Consider the following 16,473-nt stretch of genomic DNA (forward strand, 5'->3'; position numbering starts at 1 on the left):
TCTGGCAGTTCCATTGGCTATGTGGCTTCCCTCAGTGTAGCAGCGATTAAGATAGTCTTAAAGTCTCCCTGAGACATTTCTTTCTGCTGCCAGTCTCTGAAAACGTTCTTTCTTTATGTGTTTTCTTGGAAACATTTAATTGCTACTTCTTTCTATTCTTTCTCACAACTCCCTTATATGCTAATGTTCTTTAAAACACTTATTAGACTTGAGACCCAAGAAAATCTTTTTCATGAACCTGGGAGTTAGGCCTTTGAGCTACAGTCATTGAGGATCAAGTCCAACTATTCCAGGCCTTGTGGGAATAAGATGAAAACCTAATGTCTAATTTCCATAAACAGGAATTGATAGCTGCCAACGACTCAAACTCTTGGGTCAATATCACTCTCTCACTTTCCCCAGCACTTTTTCACTAGCTAAGCCCAATATTTTAGATGATATCTAAAATTGTTGAGACAAAAGTTTGCTTTTGCTAAAAGGAGAAGGGCATGGCTCAAAGTAGACTATGCTTCAGATACCTAGTTATACTAACCACCATGTATCCAGCCCAGGCACTCATGCTGTAGATGAAGTCTATGCCTCATTTCACCTATCTTCACCAATAACTTCTCCATGACAAATATGTCATAGCCAACTCATGATTTTCCTATCACGCTTTCTGACTTGAAATCTTTCCATCATTAAAAAAAAATGTCAGTACAACTGAATTTTATTCAGAACATGAGAATATTTCTGTTAGATAAGTAAAGTGGGAGAGGAAAGGGGATAGGTTTGAGAGATAGAGAGAGCTTCTGAGAAACAGCTCCTTTGGATGGAGCTCTAAGATAGATATCAATGCTGCATCATGCTGTAGGGATCCATAACCAAGCTTCAGTTTCAAACAAAGGAGGGTACTTATTCTTAATAGTTCCTGAGAGAGAGGAAGGCCTACACCATGAGGAAGCAGACTTGGTCAATATTGGGTAATATGTGAGCTATGTTAACTGCCTTCAGGTTGTATCAGGTTGCATATAATTCCCAAGCACAGGGGGTTGTAGAGATCAGGGGTTACACCTGCCTATCAACTCTGCTTTTCATATCAGCATCAGCTGGGTTCAAACAAACTCCTTAGTTTCATTAGCCACAAATCTTTATTTGGCCATCAAACCAAGACCTATGTACCTGGAACTGACAGACCATAGCTATTTGTCTTGGAGTCATGCTAGCAGAATCAGTATTTCCAACTCTGTTTCTAAGCACCAGACAAGCCCATGTCATCCCATTATTATTGGTTCAAACAATAGATTTGGTCCTGATAAGTACTACCAGATCTAGCTACCTTCAAATAGGCTGATAGATTTATTTCTGACAATAGTAACAAAACATTTTTCTGTGTTTAAAACCTCTGTAAGCTATTTTTATTGAATTTTTTGTGTATTTCATAAAGAACATCTCAAAGGATATTAATCATGTTTATACCCCCATCCCTGCTGGCACCCTCCCACAGTCCTTCCACCCCTCCCCCTCCCAGCCCAAATACTCTGTCATTCCTTTTAAGACCCACTGGGTTGTCAGTGTCCCCAGCCACTCCCCAGTGCAAGTAAATCCACTAAGTCTAATCAGCCCTTGTTTTAGGAAAATCAGCTCTTCCTCATCTATCAGCAATCAGTTGCCAACGTTCCTTCAGATAAGATTGGGGTCTGCTGTTTATTTTCCCAATTCTATGCTGGGTTATTGTCTTCCTGAGTTTGCATGGGACTTGTACATACTGAAACCATTGCCATAGAGTCATATGAGCAGGTTCCCATGAGCTTGTAGGACTCTTTCCATATGTAAGTTCTTAAACCTTTTGTTCATGAAAAGAATCTAAAAACCTACAGCAAAATCTTCTGGCTTAAGCTAATACGATTGTAAATTAAATATTCATGAAAAAAGATACAGCAAAATTTTTCTGTTTCTTACAATTTCATTTCCTCTTTATTGGTTTTAAATGCAGTGAAGGGAGATACGTACTGATCTGTCACTTGGAATTTTGAGTATGGATTTATATTTTAATTTTGGGAAGCCATAGGCATATGCAATACATTTGTTATATAACAATTTCCTTTTATTTGAAACATTCCATCCTGGAGGGAGAGCCCTTAAGAATCAAGAAGTATGGGGCTGGAGAGATGATCTAGTGGTTAAGAGCACTGTTTGCTCTAGTAGAGGACACCGATTCCATTCCCAGGACCCATATATCAGATAATAACCATCTGTAACTCCAGTTCCAGGGTTGTGACTCCCTCTTCTGACCTTTGTGGACATTGCAAGCACATAGAACACTTGTATCTACATGCCAGGAAAACACTCATGCACATATATTATGAAATAAATAAATATTTTTTAAAAAAAGAGTGACCAACTTAGAAGTCTCAGGAATCCCTCAAATTACCAGGTCTCAAGACCTGTCCCTCCTCAAGATTATCTAAGCAATAAAGGCAGCTGAAGAGATGACACTCTCCAAGCCATCAAGCTATGTTTGGTGCCCAGGCTGGAGAGGGCTTTTTGGTGATGAAATTGGCTTTGAGTTTCTCATATTCCTATAAGTAACCCCAATAAACTAATTGGTTTAACAAATAGGTTTGGTAAAATTGGTTCTATGGCCTGTCATTGGTGCCCTATCAGGGGTGAGTAGATGTTTGTCCATGTCTCTCCAGAAAAAGTAACACATCAGTTTGTAGCCATCAGTGTTCTATGCAATTTAAACACATCTTCACATGCACTCTACATGGATGCTAATTACAGCTTCCTATTATGACCACTCTGAAGCCATAAAGTACTTCAGATCCTTTTCACAGGCAACATTTTATGATTATTTTCTGAAGAGCAGGTTGTAACCCATGAAACTTTAATGCTTAAGAATTCTGATTTAAAAAATATACAATGTCGAAGTATTCAGCCTCATTGCTACACTGAATTCTATTATTATAAGTAGAAATCAAGATTATGATATTGACTAACACGTTCCTAAATTATATCCTATTTATTGATCCTCTCTTATAGAATCATAAGAAGTGCATGCTGCTAAACTCAGAAAACAGCAGATGTTTGCTTTTCTCCCCTCCCTCTGATCATTTTGAGTAACGACCTGCAAAACCATTCTACTGAAAGGATCTAAGAAAGTCTGCTGGAGTTCCTGGAAAATGTATTTCCTAGTAAAAACAACAATAGCAACAAACAAACCAACAAAATCTAGTGGTATGACTAAAAGAAATCAGTAGACAATGTCTGCTAAGATAGTTCAAAAGACGTAGGACTATGGAAAGACTAAGAGTGACAAGGCAGACAGAAAGATAATTGCTGGTGGGTGACAACTAATGATAAAGAGAGGGAAGAGGGACAGGGAGAGGGAGGGAGTGAGAGGGAAAGAAGGAGGAAGAAATGGATACTAAAGGTAGAGAGAGTAAAAAGAGGAGAGGAAAGAAAGAAAAAAGGAAGGAAGGAAGGGAGGGAGGGAGAGGGGGGAAGACAGAAGGAGGGAGAGTAGGAAATGAAGGAGAAAAGCAAGAAAAATGGAAGAAAAGAAGGAATCTAACTATGGAAAGTGGACATATTAAAGGGCCCAACTGTTAACTAAAGTAATTATTCCACTATGGACAGGTGCATCTAAATGTTAGCTGGACCTCATTGCATAGTCAGTAATGCAGTTGCTTGGAAGTTTGAAGAAGGAAGATCTCTAGTTCAAATAATTCTTAGGCAACTTATTGAGATCCTGTCTCAAAATTAAAAAAAGAAAAATTAAGGGCTTCAAATATATCAAAGTGATAGAGCGTTTGCCTGGCATTGTGTGAGGTCCTAGATTCAAATCACAGTATCAATAAAGCAAAGCAAAACAAAACAAAACACATTATGTTCTGTGCTTTAAATTTATACAACCAAATTTAGTAATTTTAAGTCATGTATACTTCATTCTGTTTTCTCATGTACACATAAGCTATCTTTCAGGATAAATATGGAAAACAAGTTTCTTTGCACTCCTTCCCTTCTTAAATGAGTCGGAGCAATGGTTTGTTACTCAAAGGAAATGAGAAAATCTGCTGGCAATTCCTAGAAATCCAAGTAAAGAGACTACAAGGAGAATATCCCATTTCTTGTTGACTGTATGCAATGGTATTTGATGGAAACTATAATATTTATATTAGGTGTACTTCCACAAGGAAAGAAATTGCTAAAGATCAGAGGAAAGCGGGTATGGGAAGCATCTAAGTTCATGAAAATATCAGTCAGTGTGCTGTGCCCTCAACAATCAACATGCCTGTTTTCTGAACTCTTTATATTTAAAGTATTCAACTCATTAGCAGTTTCAGTTAAACATATTATTTTTTTTACAGGGATAAATATGTCCTGAAAAGCAGAAAGGTTAGGAGAAACACAGAAGGCAGGCATATAGCATGATTTTGTATGCAGAGGCAGGAGTCACAAAGCATCTTTAAGAAGCCCCTAGAGATTCTTAAAAAAAAATAAAAAAATCACACTCTGGCTCCATGTCCACCCCATCCCCTGCTGGCCTTGCCTCTCTCACAGGTGGACTCAGTCTCACCGCCACTTATTCTCCACAGGAGTATTAGCTACCCCATTCTTCTCATCACTGTCCCTGCAAGCCTCTCTCACAGGCTGGCTCCTACTCCTTAAACCCAAATCCCAGGTCTACCTTCCCAAACCAGATTAACTAGTCACCCTACCATAGATCCCTAAGTTGTCACCCAGGCAGCTTCCTCATGGCCAAATTCCCAGCCTCAAGATCAGGTGGACAGACTTGCACAGCCAGGACTCTGAACCAAAGCTAAATTAAACAAAACAAGAGTAGAAGTTCCTGATCAACATACAAATGACAAAGAATATCCATCTGTCCAGATAGCAATGCAAAAACACAAATAATATGAAAAAACAGGAAAATATCTCCCCTAACAAAACCCACGAGTCCAACAGAAAGGCAGAACATTTGAGAACCACCCTATAAAACCTTAGGACACAGAATTTAAAAAGAATAATCATAAACATGATCAAAGAATTACAAGAAAGCACAGCAAAACAGCTCAAAGAACTCAAAGATGAAAGGCATAAATGTTTGATGAAGCTCAGGAATATACAAATACATGGCTTAATGAAATATCAAAAACAATTCATAATTTGAAAAGCAAATTCACTAAAGATATAGAAATAGTGAAGAAACCCAAATAGAAGTGAACAGGGGACTGAACGACTAAATAAACCAAGTAGGTCAACAGGAGAAAGTCTCACAAGCAGAATGAATAAAATGAAAAACAGAATATCAAAACTGGAGGATAAAGTTGAAGATCTGGACTTATTAAGCAAAGGCTATGCAAAATTCAAGAAAACACAGGAATGGAATACTTAGGAAATGTGGGACAACATGATATGACCAAATCTAAGTATTATAGGCATACAGAAAGGAGAAGAAAATAAAACCAATGGCATTAAACAGATCTTCAATAGAATCATAGAAGAAAACCTCCCCAAACTAAGGAAAAATATACCTATAATGATTCAAGAAGCACAGAGAACACCATTAAGACATGAACAGTACAGAAAGTCTCTATGATATATCATAGTTAAAAACATTAAATATACAGAACAAAGAGAGGGTGCTGAAAGCTGCTAGAGAAAAAAGAAGTTACATATAAAGGAAAACCCATCAGAATAACAGCTGACTTTTCAATGGAAACTATGAAAGCCAGAAGAGCCTAGAACATAGTAGTCCCAGCTCTAAACAACCATGGATGCCAACCTGAATACTTTATCCAGCAAAACTATCTATCAAGGTCAAAGGGGAACATAAAATTTTCCATAACACAAATAGGCTGGAAGAATTCATGTCTTCCAAACCAGCATGACAGAGATTACTTGAATCAATGCAAAGAACTGAAGAAAGGAGTGAGCATGCCCAAAAGGCTACAGAAAGAGAATAAAGAAAGGTATATCAATGGAAACACAAAATAGATCCAAAAACATAAAGAAATGAAAATGACAGCACACAATCCACACCTTTCAATATTAACACTAACTATCAATGGCCTCAACTTCCATGTCAAAAGATATAGAATGGTGAAATGGATAAAGAAAGAAAACCCATCTTTTTGTTGTCAAGAAACCCATCTCATTTTCAAGGATAGACACTATCTTAGAGTGAAAAGATGGAAAAAATATTCCAAAAAATTGGCCCTAAGAAGCCAGCAGGTGTTGCAATTTTAATATCTGACAAAAAAGACTTCAAATTAAAACTCATCAGAAGAGATAAGGAGGGTTACTTCATTCTAATCAAATGAACAATGACCAAGAAGTTATTACAATCATGAATATTGATGCACCAAACTCAGGCGTACCCAATTTCATAAAATCAGTAGTCTAGTACTATAAAACAGAGATTGGCACCAACTCAGTGATAGTGGGTGATTTTAATACCCCACTTTCTTCAATAGACAGGTCAACTGGACAAAGAATAAACAGAGACACATCTGAATTAAATGATGTATTATATTAAATGAATCTAACAGATACATACAGAATATTCTACCCAAGACCAAAGAATACACTCTACTCAGCAGCTCATTCAAGTTATCCTAAAATTGACCACATTCTGAGGCACAAAAGAAATCTCAAAAAATACAATTGAAATAATTCCATGCTTTCTATCAGACAACAGTGCAATGAAGCTTATAATGAACAGTGAAAGATGCTCTAGTAAATACCGGAACTCATGGAGAGTAAACAACACACTCCTAAATCAAGAATGGATCAAAGAAGAAATTAAAAAAGAAATAAAAGCATTCCTGGAACAAAACAAAAACAAGAGCACAACACAAAAAAACCTCTGGGACACCCTAAAAGCAGTCCAAAGAGGTAATTTTACAGCTTTTAGTGCCTACATTAAAAAAAATCAGAAAGAGCATGTGTAAACGACTTAACAATACAACTCAGGTCTCTGGAAAGGCTAGAACAAACCAACTTCAAACCTAGTAGATGAGAAGAAATAACAAAGCTCAGATCAGAAATGAATGAAATAGAAACAAAGAAAATAATACAAAAAAATTAATGACTCTAAGAGCTGCTTCTTTGAAAGGTTATACAAGATAGATAGATCCTTAGCCCAGTTAACCACAAGAAAGAAAGAGCAAATCCAAATTAACAAAATCTGAGATGAAAGGGGAAACATCACAACAGACATCAAAAAATTCCAAAATATTGTAAGGGAATGCATTAAAAATCTATACTCCATTAGATTTGAAAACCTAAAAAAAAAAAAAAATGGATGAATTCCTGACATTATGGCCATGACCAAAGTTAAACCAAGAGGAGATCAACGCCTAAATAGACCCATAACAAATAAGGAAATTGAAACAGTAATATGAATCCTCCAAATTAAAAAAGCCTAGGCCCAGATAGATTCACAGAAGAATTCTACCAGACATTGAAAGAAAATCTACAACCAATACTGCTTAAATTACTCAAAAAGACAGAAACCGAGGGAGAACTCCCAAACTCCTTCTACAAAGCCAATATCATTCTAATACCAAAAACAGGTAAAGATACAACAAAAAAGAAGAGTATAGACCCATATCTTTAATGAACATAGATGCAAAGATATTCAACAAAATACTTGCAAACTGCATACAGACACACATCAAAAAGATCATTCACCATGATCAAGTCAGCTTTATTCCAGAAATGCCAGGATGATTCAACATTTGCAAGTCAATAAATGCAGTAAAACGTATAAATGGACTTAAAGACAAAACCACATGGTCATTTCAATAGATACAGAAAAGGCATTTGTCAGAAATCCTACCTGCATTTATGTCAAAAGTCCTATAAGGAATTGGTCTGGAGGGAACATACCTCAACATAATTAAAGCTATATACAACAAACCCATAGCCAACATAATCTTAAATGAAGAAAAACTGGAAGCATTCCCATTAAAATCAGGAACCAGACAGGGGTGACCACTATCTCCACTTGTTCTCAATATAGTGCTTGAAAACCTTGCTAGAGCAATAAGAGAAGGAAATTAAAGGAGTACCAATTGAAAAAGAAGAGGTCAAATTATCCCTATTTGAAGATGATGTGATATTATGCATACAAGATCACACAAATTCCACTAGAAAACTGTCAGAATTGATTAATGCTTTCAGTAAAGAGGCAGGATACAAAACTAACTTATAAAAATCAGTAGCCTTTCTATATACCAATAATAAGTAATCAGAAAAAGCACTGGAAACCCTCTCATTCTCAATAGCCTCAAAAAAAAATTTAGGAATAAACCTAACCAAAGACATTAAAGATCTCTACAGTGAAAATTTCAAAACTCTAAAGAAAGAGATAGAGGAAAGACACCAGGAGATAGAAAGATCTACCATGCTCATGGATTGGTAGACTCAATATTGTTAAAATGACCATGTTACCAAAAGCAATTTATGGATTCAGTGTAATCCCAATCAAAATACCCCTGACATTCTTCACAGAGAATGACAAAATAATACTAAATTTCATATGAAATCACAAAAGAGCTCAAATAGCCAAACCAATCTTGGCCAAAAAGAACAATGTTGGGGGAATACCATACCAGATCTCAAATTATATTACAGAGCTATAGTCATAGAAACAGCATCATACTGGCACAAAAGTAGACACATAGATCAATGGAACACAATAGAAGACCCAAACATGTGTTCATATAATTTCAGCCACCTTATATTCCACAAAGGTACTAAGAACACACAATCATGGAAAGATAACATCTTCAACAAGTGGTGCTGGTAAAACTGATCTCTACCTGCAGAGGAATGAAACTTGTCCCTTATCTTTCACCATGTACAAAAGTCAACTCTAAATGAATCAAAGATACTGCTAGAAGACAACCTAGGTAGCACCCTTCAAGATACAGGCATAGGAAAGGACTTTCTAAACAAGAAACCAGCTGCTCAGATACTAAAGTCAACAATCAATAAGTGGGACCTCATTAAACAACAAAGTTTCTGTACAGCAAAAGAAACAGCTAAGGGAGGGAGGAAGAAACCACTGAGTGGAAAAAAATCCTCAACAGATACACATCCAACAGAGGATTAATATCCAAAATAAACAAAGAACTAAAAAAAAAGAAAGAAAGAAGATAAATGACCCAATAAAAAGATGGGTGATAGACCTAAACAGAGAGTTCTCAAGCAAAGAAATAAAAATGGCTAGAAAGCACCTTAAAAATTGCTCAACATTCTTAGTAATTAGAGAAATGCAAATCAAAACCACTTTAAGATTTTATCTTACCCCATTCAGACTGGGCCCAGATCAAGAGAAAAAAAGACTCCAAATGTTAGATGGGATGTGGAGAAAGAGAAATGATCATTCACTGCTGTTGGGAATGCAAACTGTGTAACCACTATGGAAAGCAGTGTGGAGAACCCTCAAAAAACTAAAAGTGATCCTACCATATGATCCAGTGATTCCACTCCTTGGCATATTCCCAAAAGACTATACTGTGCTGTAGAGATATCTTTTCATCCATGCTTGTCATTATTCTCTCCACAATAGCTAAGAAATGGAAATAACCTGACTGTCCCTCAACTGATGAATGTTTATTGAAAATGTGGTACATCTATTCGATGGAGTTCTACCCAGCAGTAAGATGAATTCATGAAATTTGCAGGTAAGTGGATGGAGCTAGAGAATATTATATTAAGTGAAGTAACACAAACGCAGAAAAGCAAGCAGCATATATTTTCCCTCATTTGTGGATTATAGCACCAATCCTTTATATGTGATTATATAAATTCTGAAGTAACTCCTGGAGCCAGGTAAAGGCAAAAGATACATGGAGGTAAAGGAAAAGAAACAACCTGAAAGGGAGATAGTAAGGAACCGATGTTACCCTCATGAGGGCGTTGGAAAAACTGTGAGTAATTGGCAGGGGGAAGGGAAGGAGAGACATGCAAGGGACCATGGGGTGGGGGAGGGAGGAGCAAAAAGATGGTGGGAGTCAGAGAGTATTGGGGGGAGGGTGGAAATAATGGGGGTACTGTAACTAGGATGGGAGAAAAAAAGAGTAGAGATTTGTGCTAGGAAACAGAGAGAAAATTGATGCCCTAGAAACCCTGTGAGAAATGCACATTGAGTGTCTGAACATTAATGCATGTATATACCTAGGAGCTGCTTGGTAGGGAACGCAGTGTCAGATTGACGATACCTCCCTTAGAACAACAAACATGCTGTACAGCACTCATCAAAGAAACTTCTTTTTGTAACAGATGGAGGCTACGACAAAGTTGCTCATCTGGTGAGGCACAGAGAGCATATACCTGAGAGATACCCGGTCTTAGGTGACACATTTACAGCTGAATTCCTACAGCCAAGGCTCATGGAACAGAGTGGAATAAGGGGTAGAAAGAGGGCTAATGCACCCCTCCATTCTCAACAGTGAGGCTTCCATGTACATCAGAGCGGTTTACACTTAGAAGGCCTCAACTGGCCAAGTTTTGGAGAATAAGACTGTAGAGTGTACGATGGGACTCCTTATGGAACTTCATCAACCCCACAGCTCAGGGACCAATGTGGAAGAGGAGGCGGAAAGATTGTAAGAGCCGGGGGTGGTTCGTGAACTATGTGGTGGAGGCTTCCAAGCCAATAGAGGTTTGCTTATGTGTGCCTGCAGCAGTGGTGGCATCCAATGTGGAACCAATGTCATCTTAGTTAGACAAGGGTCCAAACAGGAGGTGAACAATAGGTGGCAGGTCAGCACTAGATTGTGAACTATTTGAGACTGGATGCTGCTGGGTGAGGGAGAGTGTGACTCACAATGACCACTGGTTGTACTGACTGGACTCCAGTGGACACATTTACACACTGAAGGACATTTGGGTACAAATATCTGAATGAATAGGACTCAGCATGTATGGCAGAGTGCATAGGGTTTCGTGGGGGGGGCATAGTTGGGGGAGGGGGTCTGGATGTGAATGGGAAATATTGTATGAAATTTTAAAAGGTCAATTAAAAAAATGATAATAAAAAAATAAACACAAAAACCAAAATTCTGATTCAGTGATTTAATCTGAATAACTTGAGACATTATGGATTTGAATTTTTCTTGGTAATTTATCTTTTGTAAATAAGTTGCAAAAATCTTTAACTTCTAGTCTATTGAAACATCAGCCTCTTTGTCTGCATATTATAATTGTGATGAACAACTTTCCTGTAGACATGTAACCTATGATATTGCATCACTCATCTAATATCTGATACTCCAATTACCATAGAGGAAAAGTAGAAACCCTCATGGGTTCATAATTCCAGTGGATCCTTTTTGGAAAATACAATACAGCAATGACTTTTGGCACTATACGCAAGGAAAAGACATGGAGTACCTCCCAAAGGATAAACATGATCAGATTTGGGGAGAAAAGGTGAACATGATTTCACTGAGAATCATTTAGGATAAGTGGTTCTGTCATAGAAGTGGCTGTAGAAAATGGAGCCTCACTGAGTGTCAATAAATGTGGTGACAAGCATGCCATAAAATAGACGGATGTGGTCAAGAGCTGTTTAGTGTCTGGAGGGAAATGAAAGTCAGAGTTTGTGGTTATATTTGGGGCTTAGATTGTTTAGAAATTGATGTAAGATAGAAGGATGAAATTGGAGAACAGAGATTTTTTAGTTTTGGCTTTTGTTATTTGTTTGAAAGAATGGAGAAGGTCAAATGTGTTCATTCTGTGTGTGCCAGGCTGAGTGTACAGCAGAGCACTAAGCATCTTGAAGAAATGTATTAAAACAATCATAGAGAAGTAATGATAATCTTCATTTATTTAAGAAACTTACACAGCTGTTTACAGACCTCCATTGCTGAGCCCTCCTGTCCTGGTTGAAAAATGCGTGTCTTTCTCTGAACCCATCTCCCTCCTCCCAGGACCTGCAAGCTTTATAATCTGCCTGCCCTGCTGCTTTTTTCACAAAGTATGATAAAATGGTTCTTGATCACCCTTTTAGAAAAAACAGAAAACAAAAACCCACAAAAGGACAACAACAATAGTGGCAACAACAACAATAGCAACAACAACAAGACCTGTAGTTTTCCTTACTATAGCCATGAGATGATCTGATAAATGCTTGCAGGCATAGGCTCGACTCCTGTGCTCTGTCATGAAACATACAGCATGAAGCTAGGGTTTCTTCCTTGCAAATATTCAAAACAAATTTTTGCCAAGTGACCTCAACAGAAGAAAATGAGTTCCGATATCTTTATAGTATCACATTCTGGCATAGTAACTAAAGGTCAGTGGTCATATTATCTCTGGATCCTCAAGTGTTTATAGCATATCAAATTACATCTGGCAGAAAATTATGTGATTTTTTTCAGCTTGACGTTTAAGTGCTTTCATCCTCTGGAATCTGTATCATACTAAATTTTATTCAAAGAATAATTTATTCAGAAATTTGAAGGAAGTTTATATATAACTTCCACATCACATTATAACACAAATCTGTAAAGGGTGCTTTACAAAAAGTCTTTATTCAGTTTAGAATTTGACAATGCCAAGTTACAATTGCATTTACAACTAACTCCTGGGAGATCATCTACTAACAGCATTATGTGTAATGAGTGAAGAACTTAGAATATATTCATTTCTGCTACTTAAAATAAATAATGTATTAAGAAAACAAAGGCAGTCATTAGATGAATTCTGGTACAATTTTTCAAAACTGAATGTCTCCTTGTTGTGACTTCATGTACCCAGTAATACAGAATGAGGGGGAGACCACCCACTGAGCTCTAAACACTAGAATAAAAGAGCAGTATTAGCCATGCAGCATAAATTAAGGAGTTAGTCATACAAAATATAGACTATGTAATAGGGTTAAGATATGCATGAACAGTTAAATACTTAAAAACAAATATGTCAGGTACATAAATGAAAAACACACCATATACTGAGAACAAGCACCATATCAGCACAGACCTTCAGTAAGGCAGGATTGTAGATACACAGAGAAAAGGCTCAGAGATCTTCGAGAGCTCAAATGCAAAGAATGATCTAAGACTTTTTCATAAATTTAGCAAAATTTGAAAGACAACAGGGTTACCGAAATATTATGGCAGAAACTTTAAATAAGAAGTCTCTATCTGTGCATGTATTTGCCTTATTGGCAAAATGACTATAGTGATGGCAGATGTCACCTTTCATAGGGAGTTTGAATTTTGTGACTGGTATCAGCTGGAAATTGGCCAGTTCATTCCTAGGTTTCAGAGAACCGATAGTGGTGAATTGGCCAATAATAATTTACTAATTTTCATTTCCAAAAGGTCTTATATCATCAACCTTCAGTGTTTTTGACCATCAAGCCAGATACGGTGGCACACATCTTTACTCTCTGCACTCAGGAGACAGATTAGCAGGCAGATCCCTGTGACATCTGTGAGATACAGGCAACCTAGTCTACATATCACATTCCAGGTCATCTGAGGCTACAGGAAGACCCTGTCCCAAAAACAAAGAAACAAAAAGAAAATAAATTTTTGCCTATCAGGATGCATGGCACAAAATAATTTCTTACTACATTTTAATAGAAAAAGTAGGATATAGCAACCATCTACCCCCTGCCCCATTATCACATGGCTTCACATTCTACATTTTCCACTAGCCTTGGCCAACTGACATTCAAAATATTAAGCAGAAATTTCCAAAAATATGCAATTCATTAAAATATAAACTACTCTTATGGAAGCATGCAGCAAAGACCACTGACCAAGACAACTCCATGGGGGATAGCAGTTTATTTGAGAGCAAACAGACAGCTGGGCTGCCTCCTAGGGAGCAGAGAAACAGCAATCAGCAGCGGAAGTCAGATATCTTTTACAGGCAGTTAGGTGCCTGGGTAACTTTGAATGACGTAGGCTGGGCAGTTTCAGCTCAGGATTGGTTGGACTCCCTATAAATGGAGGGGCTTATCCAGGCTAAATTCAGGCCTATCAATTTAGACTATTGAGAGCTGTGCTGCCATTTTAGGGATCTGCCAGGAACCTAACAAGTAGATTGTTATAATTATTCTGTTTTATTATAAATTACCTTTTTATATAATATAATTAGTTATATATTATTATTAGTTGATCTTTTAATGTGCCTAACATATTAATTGAAGTACACATAACTATAGATAAATAAGGGGATCATTTCATATTACCCATGGTGTCAGGCATCTGTGAAACATCTGGAAATGTATTTACGGGTAAAGGAGAGCCAACATACAGCAAGCCTCGCATTTCCAAATCAGAAACAGAATCACCCATCTCTGAAGGTGGTTTGATCAAGAACCTTTAGGGCTGGCAAGATTGCTCAGTTGTTAAAGATGCCACTGCCAAGCTTGATGATGACCTGAGTTCAATCCCAAGGACCCATATGATGGAAGGAGAGAGCCAAACCTGCAAGTAGTTTTCTGACCTCTCCATGTACACACACATCACACACACACACACACACACACACACACACACACACACGCACACACACATATGCACACACACAAATTTTAAATATGTAAAAATAGAAGGACTTGGTCCTTGGGAGTAGAGATGAGATGCTTTGGCCATCCTTGTCAGTTTGAAAATATGTTCATATCAATCATGAATGCCCTCCCCAGCTTTTGTTTTATTGTGTGAGCACACTCTCCTTTATTTCCCAGGCTACTAAAACATTTGTCATTATTGCTTATTTTTATTTCTGGAAAAAAAATGATGTTTTGTTGATATTCTCTGTTGCTGTTCCTTGATAGTTTGCTTCAGCATTTATTATTTCCTTCTTCTACTAATTTGGTTGTTCCAGTGCTATGCCTTACGATGCAATTTAGGTTATTTATTCGAAAAATTTTTAAATATAAATTTTACAACTACAAATTTTGTGTAAGAATTTACTACATCCCAAAGGTTTAGGCATGTTTATTTGGTTTTATTTGATTTGAGATAATTCTAATTTCTTATTTTTTTTTCCTCTGTTAAAAACTTGCTTCATTAAATGTCATGCGTTTACAGATTTTCCTCCTACTGATCTCTAGTTTCAATCCACTGACATTAGAAAACATACTTTGAGTGGGATTGGTACAGAATTATTGTAACAGCATTTGGGAAGCAGGAGGTTTGTCACTAGAGACCAGTCTGGGTTTGTCTAAATAAAACAAAGTGACATAAGGAAAGCAGAAGAAAATAAACATTGAACACACAATTGACATAATTTGAAAACAGAAAACTATGTTACAACTTTAAGATATTAACACGTTTTGTAGCCTAACATAAAGTCAGTTCTGCAGACTGACACATAAGTAATCTGACCTCTGCATATAATACATATGCATTGTACCTACATATATTGCACCTGACTGAAAATTTCATATTTAAAGTGCTGAAAGACATGTACCATACCTCCATTATCCATTCATCTATTGATGGACCATCTAGGTTGTTTACAATTTCTTGCTATTATGAATAGGGTAGCAATGAATATGGATAAAATATATTACTGTTGTAGGGTAGAGTCTTTGGGGTACATTCCAAGGTGGTATGGCCGGATCATGTTAAATCAGTTTCCAGATTTTTGCGTGTTCTCTACCTTGATTCCCATATTGGCTGTGCCAGTTTCTGCTCCCACCAGCAGTGGGTAAGTGTTCCCCTTTCTGCACATAGTTGCCAGCTTTTCTCATTTTAAAACATGTTTTTTTTTTTTTAATCTTAGCCATTCCGAGTGCTTCAAGATGAAATATCAAAGTGGTTTTAATTTTCATTTCCTTGATGACTAATGATCTTAAAACAATTTTTAGTTATTAAAAGAGAATACATGAAACTAAAAACCTGTACATCAAAGGATGCCATTATTCAAGTGAAGTGGCAACCCACAGAATGAGAAAAAAATCTTTACCAGGTATACCTCTGACAGGAAGGTCATATCTAGAATATACCAAGAATGCAAATAAATAATAAATAAATAAATAAATAAATGAGTAAATAAAACCGAATTAAAAGCTTGAACAAGGAGCTGAACAGGGAGTATTCTAAAGATGAAATACAAATGGATGAAACATAATTCTTAGTATTTTTTAATAATATTTTAATATTTGCATTAGATATCTCATACATTCTTGATTAAATGACTCTGGCCATATTTGATTCCCTTCTGAGATTATTTTCACAGTTGAAATTATTGACAGCATGAAAACTCATATTTATGAAATGAAAAAGTATTATAAACATGTCTGTTATCTCCAAGTCAATTTGTATGTTCAATTGAAGCACAAAAATATGGTATTACATATAAAAAATATTTTCATAAGATTGACAAATTGATATTTACATTCACCAATTGGTATTATCAAGACCTTAAGTATAGTTGAAATACATCCCTATTGAATTTCATCTTGTCTTTCTTAAATACTCCTAGATTGATTGATATCATTAAGAAATGCCC

Source organism: Nannospalax galili, unplaced genomic scaffold, assembly GCF_000622305.1.
Source record: "Nannospalax galili isolate Female #2095 unplaced genomic scaffold, S.galili_v1.0 scaffold279, whole genome shotgun sequence".
Taxonomy (NCBI): Eukaryota; Metazoa; Chordata; class Mammalia; order Rodentia; family Spalacidae; genus Nannospalax; species Nannospalax galili.